A 10,548-nucleotide genomic window follows, 5' to 3' on the forward strand; every position below is an offset into this window, starting at 1 on the left:
AAGTACTCTTTAAGTATCCAACACTTAGTCTCCTTGGTAACTGATGGGGAAAAAAAAAATCTTTAAAGTAAAAACGAGCAAGCTTAACCCCCAACATTATCCACCCTGAATTTTTTTCCCATACCAACATATTACATTGAGCTTAAACCTTTAAAATATATACATATATACAAGCAGATATGGATATAGGCACAGTGTTGTGGGTAGTTCACTTTAAAACAAGGTCCCCTTGAGGTATGCTGTAGGGGTGCTTGGGTAAAATTGTACCAGTTAATGGCAATGTTTTTGCTATGTTCCTGTTGTAATGGTTTATCCCCTGTACCCCCCTCCTGTTTCTACTGGTTGGTCCTTTCCTCCTTTGTTTGTTCAGTTGTCAGTCATAGGTTTGGAGCCTGCCGACCCTGCCAGTTACCCTGGAGCCTCACCCCACGTCTGGAAAGTTCCAGGAGAGGCTTCAGGGGATTGGCTAGGGTCTGGGAGTTCCCCTCCCTGTTTTATTCTCTTCGTTCCACAGTTGACTGTCACCCCATGAGCCACTCCCCAGTTTCTCCCTATTGGTTCTTTGTACTGTTCCACCCCTGAACCCACCTCCCTTTATAAGTTGTTGCTCCCAGTGGTTAGGGGGTCTCTCTCTGAGGCACCACCCTGGGAGCAGGTCTTTCCTGCAATAAACCCAGTTGTGTTGGCTCTCTGGAGAGTCCCTTCCTTCTTCTGTTTTGCATCTAAGCTGCAGCACTGCTCTGAAGGCATCAAGAGCCCCAGGATTGCTGCAGTGTCAGGGCTGGCCGAGGCAGGCATCCGAAAGGGCACTGCAACAGTATGCATTGGGTCTTTCCATCTTTTTGCATCACCCCCTAGGTGCAACCTGGTCTTTGAGCTAAGACAACCCCACGGATGGGATTGTCTTTGCCAGAGGCAGAATGAACCCAAGCGGGTTTTCCCAGCATACCTCTCGTGTACCACTGGAACTTTATCTCCATCTGTTGTTTGCAAGGGCTCAGATTGGGCAGGACCTGCTTGGTTGGTGGAACCTCAAATACTCACCAACCAGATGGCCTTTGCTAAATTAATCTCCCAGTTTTTGAAAGTCCCCCCACCCAGTGCCTTCAAGGTGGTTTTAAGCAGTCCATTGCACTGTTCAACTTTCCTGGCAGCTGGTGCATGATCAGGGATGTGATATATTCATTCAATGCCATGTTCTCTGGCCTAGGTGTTTATAAGGCTGTTCTTGAAATGGGTTTCATTGTTCGACTCGATTTTCTCAGGGGTACCGTGTCTCCACAGGATTTGTTTTTCCAGGCCCAGTATGGTGTTCTGGGCAGTGGCATGAGGCACAGAGTAGGTTTTCAACCATCCAGTGGTGGCTTCCACCATGGTCAGCACATAGCGTTTGTCTTGGCAGGTTTGGGGAAGGGTGATGTAGTCAAGCTGCCAGGCCTCCCCATACTTATATTTGGACCACCGCCCACCATACCATAGGGGCTTCACCCCCTTGGCCTGTTTGATTGCAGCACATGTGTCACAGTCATGGATAATCTGGGAAATACTGTCCATGGTTAAATCCACCCCTTGGTCCCGTGCCCACTTAGAGGTGGCATATCTGCCTTGACAACCTGAGGCATCATGGGCCTATTGAGCTAGGAAGAACTGTTCCTTGTGTTCTCAATTTAAGTCTAATTTGACACTTCTATTTTCACAGCTTGATTTACTTGTTCGTTGTTCCAGTGCTCTTCATTAGCTCGACTCTTGGGAACATGGGCATCTACATGGCAAACTTTTACAGGTACTTTTTCTACCCAAGTGGCAATGTTTTTCTATTCATGAGCAGCCCAGATTGGTTTTCCCCTACGCTGCCAGTTGGCTTTTTTCCACTTTTCCAGCCAGCCCCACAGAGCATTGGCTACCATCTACGAATTAGTGTAGAGGTAGAGCTTTGGCCACTTCTTTCTTTCAGCAATGTCCAGGGTCAATTGAATGGCTTTGAGTTCAGCAAGTTGGCTTGAACCACTTTCTCCTTCAGTGGCTTGTGTGACCTGTTGTGTGTGGCTCCATATGGCTGCTTTCCACTTCCAGTTTATCCCTACAATCTGACAGAAACCGTCAGTGAAAAGAGCGTAGCGTGTTTCTCCTGCTGGCAGTTGGTTGTATGGAGGAGCTTCTTCAGCCCTTGTCACTTGTTCCTGCTCTTCTTCATTGTGAGACCAAAGTTTTTTACTTTCTGGCCAGTTGGTAATTACTTCTAAAATCCCAGGGTGATTTGGGTTTCCAATACGGGCGCGCTGTGTGATGAGGGCAATCCATTTGCTCCATATGGCATTGGTGGCGTGGTGGGTAGAGGGAACTTTTCCTTTAAATATTCACTTCAGCACTGGTAGTCGGGGTGCCAGGAGGAGTTATACTTTCATGCCAAACACCTCTGAGGCAGCTTGAACTCCTTCATAGCAGCCAAGATCTCCTTCTCTGTGGGAATGTAGTTGGCTTTGGACTCTTTGTAACTTCGGCTCCAGAATCCCAGTGACCGACCTTGAGTCTCCTCAGGCACTTTTTACCAAAGGCTCCAGGACAAACCATTGTTCCTGGCTGCAGAGTGTAAAGCACATTCCTCACATCTGGTCCTGTCCTGACTGGACCAAGGGCTACTGCGTGAGTGATCTCCTGCTTGATCTGAATAAAGGCTTGTTGCTGTTCAGGACCCCAGTGGAAATCGTTTTTCTTGTGGGTAGCCAGGTAGAGAGGGCTCACAATCTGGCTGTACTCAGGAATATGCATTCTCTAAAAGCCTATGGTACTTAGGAAAGCTTGTGTTTCTTTCTTGTTGGTCAGTGGTGCCATCACAGTGATCTTGTTGACGACTTCAGTGGGAATCTGACGCCATCCATCCTGCCACTTTACTCCTAGGAACTGGATCTCTCAGGCAGGTTCCTTGACTTTGCTCTTCTTGATGGCAAAACTGGCTTAGAGGAGAATCTGGATGATCTTCTTTCCTTTCTCAAACACTTTAGCTGCAGTCTTCCTCCACACAATGATGTCATTGATGTACTGTAGATGTTCTGGAGCTTCACCTTTTTCTAGTGCAGCCTAGATTACTAGATTGGTCCATGGCAGATGGTGGGGCTGTGTTTTCACCCCTGGGGCAGTTGGTTCCAGGTGTACTGCAGGCCCCTCCAGGTGAAAGCAAATTGAGGCCTGCATTCTGCAGTCAGAGGAATGGAAAAAAATGCATTAGCAATGTCAATAGTGGTGTACCACCTTGCTGCCTTGGCCTCCAGCTCGTACTGGAGTTCCAGCATGTCCAGCACAGCAGCGCTCAGCGATGGTGTCACTTCATTCAATGCACGATAGTCCACAGTCAGTCTCTATTTTCCTTCTGACTTGTGCACAGGCCAGATGGGGCTATTGAAGGGTGAGTGGGTTTTTCTGACCACCCCTTGGCTGTCCAGCTCACGGATCATCTTGTGGATGGGGATCACGGCATCTCAATTCATCTGGTACTGCCGGCAGTGCACCATCGAGGTGGCAACAGGTACTTGTTGCTCTTCTACCTTCAGGAATCCTAGTGCCGATGGGTTTTCCTGTAGTCCAGGCAAGGTGTTTAATTGCTTAATGCCTTCTGCCTCCACAGCAGCTATCCCAAATGCCCATCTGAGTCCCTTTAGGGTCTTTGTAATAGCCATTCCTGAGGAAGTCTATGCCCAGAATACATGGGAACTCTAGGCCAGTCACAATCGGATGTTTCTGCCACTCCTTCCTGGTCAGGCTCACCTCAGCTTCCAACAGTCAACTGCTGTGATCCCCCTGTCACCCTGGCAATGGAAATCAGCTTTGCCCCACATGTCCCAATGGCATTAGAGTACACTGAGACCCAGTGTTGACCAAAGCTTTATATTTTTGTGGCTCTGATGTGCCAGGCCATCAAATCCACACCGTCCAAAAGACCCGATTTTCCCATGCCTCTTCCTGGCTAGAGGCAGAGCCCCTCTAGCACTGGTTATCATTCCCTTCCTGGACATACATCGTAGAAGTTCCTTCAAGGGGATTTGACATGGCATTATCTCCACCTCAATAATACTTGGCAGCTTTGTCATGAGAGGCTGAGGCTACCTTCATTTTAGTGGAACCCCCTCAGTGAGTGCTTCTCTATTTGAGCTCATGTACCCGTGCTGCCATGACAGAAGTGGGTTTCCCATGCCACATTCCCATGTCTTCCCCGTGGTCATGCAGATAAAACTACAGGTCAGCTTGTGGGGTGTACCCTCTTTCTCTAGCTGGGGGACGTTGGGCTCTGACTGTGGGGCCTGTGACTTGCACCGGTGCTGCGTGGGAACTGTTCCTCCTCATCTCCTCCCTCATCTCCCCCATTTCCTCTCTGAGTTCCTTTACCATGGCACAGACCTGAGCCTGCATTGGGCCATTGATCATACTTTCGTAATTCCTGAGTTTGTCAGCTACAGAACCACTGTCTCTCGGTTGTCCTCGGCATTAATTGTTGCAATGAAGGTGGCATATTGAGATGGCCCATGAGTTGCCAGATCCCCCAGTATGTGCCCTGTGCATCTCACCTTGTCAGGGTCATTATCATGCTGTCCAGTCCTCCCAAAGAGTACCTCCAATACTGCCACTTCCCTCAGCTGTTGGATTCCTTCCTCAAGGGTCTTCCAGCTCATTCTATTGTGGTACTCCCGCACTCTTTCTCTGTGGACAAATCTCTCACTCACACTCCTTAAAAGTCACTCCCAAAGGGAAAGGGGCCCTTGCTCCCTTAAATTACCTGATTTATACCTGAGTCCTGGGTCAAGGGTCCCAAATTCCTTGCCTCACCACTATCTAGTTGCATACCTGTACCCATAAGGTCCCAGACCTGAAATAGCCAGGCTGTACAAGCCTCATGTCCCTGTCATACAATATCTTTTTGCGGATTACGTAGACTTTCATATGACAGGGAGTCAGTGATGATCTCAACTTGTGGCTCCCCTGCAGGTTGTGCGGGCTCTTCTTTCTTATCGTTACTACCAGGGTGTGCTGATTTCACCTTAGACTTCCTTGTTTCCACAGGGGCAACTGCTGCTGGCTGTGGCTGCCCCTGTGGTTCAGCTGGAACCTGGACGGCTGTAACATCTGTGGGTTCCATTGCTGCACCTTCAGACTCTCCCTTTTCAGGGCAGGGGGAGGGTTTCTCACCAGCTGGGGCTAATGAGGGCACCACTGGGGAAATGTGCTCCTTTAACATCCGGCCTGTCTCCTTCACTAGAACCCCCACCCACTCCGGGTGTGTCCTTTCTGAGGCAGGCTGTGGGACAGGGCAGGCTCTGGGGTTGCATCCCTATTCTGTGGGGTAGGTATCAGCGTGGTTATCCAGGCCAATCTTCCCTTATGTCTGAATGCTAAATAGAATAGGCCTATAAGCAACACCAGCCACTGAATGATATCATTGGCATTCAGAGAAAATTTAAACCAGGTCAAAAACTGGTGGGGTAGATCCAAAGAGCTGGGTGAAGGGTTGGGAAAAAATTTCCCCCAGTGTCATTTTCTCACAGTAGGTACCATTGTTAAAGCAACCCCAAAAACACACAGATAATCTTGAATCCATATGTCTACCTTCCAGAAGAAAATTAAAAATCCATTACTTCCTTATTAACCCATAAAATAAACTGGGCTACAGCCACCGTAGCCTTAGTTATAAGGCCCATGTTTAGATAAGAGCCTGCAAATGGCAGAAATACAGCTACAATTACGTGCCACCCAAACCAGGGAAAATTAGACCACATGATGCTGTCCAACAAGGCTTCTATATCCAGTGCACAAGAACTTAGGTCACCCAAGAACTGAACTGTTACTCTTTTTTCTCTCAATGCCCTCATGCCCCATATTGGGTGCCAAAATCTGTCTTGATTTGGGAAGACAGGTATCTTCCAGGGAAAGCTGGAGTTTCCCTTGGAATGGAAAATGTAAATCCCCCCTCCCTTCTAAATTATTATAATTTTGCAATTAAAGGCTTTTCAGGAAAAGTTTGGGGAATAGGAATAACAGTTTTTTACTAAAAATATTAAGAATACAAGTGTAGTAGTACAAAAAACAAGCAAACAAAACAAACAGAAAATCCTAGAAACCCTGACAGAGTCAGAAATACAACCTGATGCCCTGTTGGTCAGGGTGTTAGAAGCAGTCCAAAATAAGCCCTCCTGGAGTGGCAGGTGTAGTTCTGTTGGAGTAAAGATGGTCCTGTAGAAAAGGGTCCAGTAATGGTGAGATGGGTCCAGTCCTCCTTTGGGAATCCAGTGGAAAACCAGTGTCTGGTGTCCCTACATCTCAGTGTTTATCTGGGTAGGAATGGTTTGGCTCCCTCTACTGTGTGGAACATCTCACAGTGGGATGATGTAATGTGTCATGTCATTGGTGAGCCTTAATTGCCCATTACCAGAAGGTATCCCCATGGAGGAGATAAGGAACACTGGGATGATGTAATGTGTCATGTCATTGGTGAGCCCTAATGGCCCATTACCAGAAGGTATCCCCCAGAGGGTGGAAAGAGATAAGGAACAATCCCCCACTCAGTTTTAACAGCTGGCCCATTATCAGAAGGCAGCTCCCCCTCTCCCCCCTGGAGTTACAAGAGATAAGGAAAACACTCCCCCAACCAGTTTCAACAGATAGAATAGATTAAACATTTTTTGTGGTTACATAACCCAAGACACTGGTAAATAGTGTCATCTCCTTTTTATTTTTTTCCCCTCTAGTACTTAACATAATCTTGGTGTGTTTAAAAAACTAAGTATAGTGATACAAAAGGGGCTGCAAAGTGACTCCTCTGGACCTGCATCCATACTACACTGAGACATGCCCTGTACCTGCCCCTTTTTTTGCCATCATGTTTGTTCCCTTAAATAAGCAACTCTACAGGACACGAATATTGTCCAGACATTATCTAAATCTTCCCTTTATTCCCTGAATCATCTGGCTTTGATCGCAGATTACTCATGCCAATACAAAGTGAAAGAAAAGTCCAAACCTGAAGAGTAAGTACAAAGGAGAGAACCAAGTAATCCTGCGAATCGATGTTTCCTTTTGGGTGACATTCTGCTTTCACAATTCGGTGTTCCAGGCAAGGCCCATCCTTGTGTGTATTCTGTTACTTTTGATCACTTTAACCACCTCAATAGCAAAGGTCTTTCCTTAAAATCCTCATTGTTCGTTGCTCTTGCTTTACATTTGAAATCTAACAGGCCCAGTACAAACTTTGTGAATCTCCAACTTTTCCCCATGCCACTTGGTATACTTGCATTGATCTGGCTACAATATATTTAACAGATAAGAAATATACTGTGGCAGAGATGTTTTCATCCTGTCACCTGGTATTTTCAGAACATTTCCATTGGAAAGCCTGCTCTAGATTGTATGCTGGAAGATATGAATACCACTGAGTGTAGTTAAAAGGAGGGGTGACCTTTTACAGGGCCCAAAACATGCATTTGCCCTGGAAAAAATTTTGGGGAAGGTCTGATGTGGGTACCTTGTCCCAACCCCAAACAATGACCACGAGGATGTCTCTGTGAAACATTATTCCATACCTGGAGGAGAAGGGTTGTGAGCCTGTGTACACACACTATGTGCTTTTCTGCATACTTTCCTTTTCAATTCAAACAGGGGGAAGCAGATACACATTGACGTTCCTTTCTTTGGTAATTAATTTTTAAAAAGTGCCTAAATCACAGAGCAATTGCAAACTGAGCACCCAGTGATGGATAATCTCTATTGTTTGTTTTGACTTCATTATTTCCTCTATCTTCTCAACCCAGTCATGTTATTTTGCTCTCTTTTCAGTCTCTTCCATTCAGTCTCTTGTAACCTGCTTGTACACAAATAATTACTTCATTTTATCTGAAGATGACTGGACTGATGATAATATTTAATCCATTTCAGGAAGTTTTAGCAGTCACCAACATCAAGGAACAACAATTTCCCTTAGCTTTTTTATTAAGTGTGTTATTTTTTCAATAAAACATTATTTTACCTCAAAACAGAAGCATTCTTGAAATTTATACTTGTTGCGGATATTGTATCCTCTTCCACCAACTTTGAAATAGTTACATAAACCAGGAGATTAAAAACACTCTTTATAATAAAAATCTGGGCAAGGAAGAAGTCAATTCTTTATTTTTAGCTTTTTAATGAAATAAACACATTTTATAAAAGAGTAACATTTTAGGCAGAAGATGAACTGATTAGGAAAAATTAACAATATGAATTGCAATAATTTTATAGCTGTTTAATATATAAGTTTTAAAGCATCCTTTTCACAGCTCCCAGTGAACTGGCATGTTCGAGTCTCTGACTGGAAGTGTGATTTCTGTACAGGCTGCTATTACGTATCATACCCTCAGCTGGTCTTCATAAAAAGGCCAGCCGAATATTGCTAAGCCTGTGGAAATAGGAACAAGTGTTTCCAGTGTTATCCCAGCAATGTTTTAGTTGTTAGTAAAGGACTTTAGTTCCCATGAATTCCAGCTTTGATGGAAGTGACTGATGTTCTCTGTCATACTCCAATGAGTATTTGAAACATTAATAATTAATGATGCATTCAAATAACGGAAGAATAATCTTCCGGCTGATCTGGCCACCCCTTTACTGGAAGATCACTCTCCATGTGAGAGTGGCTGTGACTGTGCTGGTTGGGTGTAACAGGGTGTCATGGGTTAGCACAGCTTGGGTTTTAGTTAGAGTGGAAACAGTTTCCTCTCAGGACCTTGGAATTGTTTTGGAAAGACAGAGACCTATCAAAAGCTAATTCTTAGATACTGACACATTGTTTGACTACTGAGGAAGCTGAATGCAACTTTTGGGAATAGCCATATAAAAATCCTGAGTGTGTCCAAGCCAGCCCTTTTCCTTCTGGCCAGTGGAGCGTGTAACACTGGCCGTGCAGCAGCCGGGTGGGCCAGGCCAGGAGCTGCTGCCCCATTGGGCTTGCAGGGCCAAGCCATGCCCGGGACTGTTGGCAGCTGGCAGCGGGCAGGGGGAGGAAAAGCCCCAGCTACTAACATCTAGCAAGTTTTAAGCTTGACCCGGCTGCTGGCGAGGGCTGGGAGGGGGGAGATGTTCCACACTCCCCTCCCTGGGCCTCAGGGAGCAGCTCCAAGAGGGCCCACGCCATGAGATCGAGGAGTGGAGGGGAAGGCATCCACCAGCCTCCCCCAGAGGCATGGCTTTGAGTTTCCACAGCCATGCAGCCTAAAGCTGCAGCTCAACAGAGATCACATAGCCACTGCAGGCCTGGGCAGATTTAACTCTTTCCTAGCACAGATGAAAACTTCCAAAGCCCTAACCTTCTTGAGGGTGAGGAAAGGTCAGAGTGGGAGATATTTCAAGAGACGGTATGAAGATACCAGGGTCAGTGAAAGAGTTGTATCCTGAGGAAGAGATGACAAGTTGCCTTGGTCCTAGGCTGAAAATCTCCTATGAGTGTTGGTAACAGACTGTAATATGAATATGCTAGAATATTCCTTTAAATTGCAGACAATATGGATTGGGGAGGTGATTATTCAGAGTTGTGGATTTGAGCAAAGGTATCTGTGATTGACTGAGTGAATATTGAATTAGAATCTGTGATCCAGTGATCCCAAGAGATGTTTGAACAGACAGAGATGAGAAGCCCTCTGTGCCAGTGAAGAAGACATCTCTGCTCCCTGAGATGAAGAATCCTTTGCTTTTAGATTTGTTTATCTTTAAAAATGACAGCCCAGTATGCATGAGTCCGTGGCCCATATGTAGTCACAGGAAAGACAACTTGATATGGGAGGTCCACAACTGCAGAAGTTCCCAGGCGGGCTACTTTTGTGAGAGTTGGATGCCACAAGCAGACTGCTTCTCTTGTGGAAAGTTACCAGAACAAATCAGGACAGACTTCTCTCTCTCAAAAGACAGAATGAAAGACTATTTTATAGGTGGTACTGACCTAGAGTTTTGAGTTTTGTCTCTTTACATTGTTTGTGGGAAAGTTAACACTTTGTGGTGGGAGGAAGAGTGTTTTGGAAATTTCATTTTGATTTTTTTAATTTTCTTTTTTGTGTGTGTGTGTAAATAAATCATTGTAACCTTTAAGTTTGGGCTTGCTTTTGCTTCTCTCGTGATCCTATTGCACAGTAGAATTCTGGTAGATACCCAAACCATCATAAACAAATGGTGTGTTGGCTGGGAAAGGTCAAAATTGGTGAATGTGAAACCACTACAAGGGGCAACAGGCTCCCTATGAGCTTTTGCATGTGTGGAAGAAGGAAATATCTATTCTGTGAGAATGCAAGGTGTCTATGAATGTGATAGTGCTAATGGCAGAAGCCATAATTCCCTTTTTAATTAAAATGCTCAATGTTACAATAAAATGCTTTCTTCATTTATTCTGCAATTTTAGTTAAAATAAACTAGTGCAATGGGTTTAGCCTAAAGCATGTAATGTTCATGGAGAAACACTTCATCCCTTTGTTATATGGGCACTTTGTATCTTTCGGGGGAAAAAAAGAAGATTTGACAACTTGACAGCTTTCCATGTTTTCTGTG

This window comes from Zosterops lateralis (genome assembly GCF_965231275.1).
Source record: "Zosterops lateralis genome assembly, chromosome: 4".
NCBI classification, from domain to species: Eukaryota; Metazoa; Chordata; class Aves; order Passeriformes; family Zosteropidae; genus Zosterops; species Zosterops lateralis.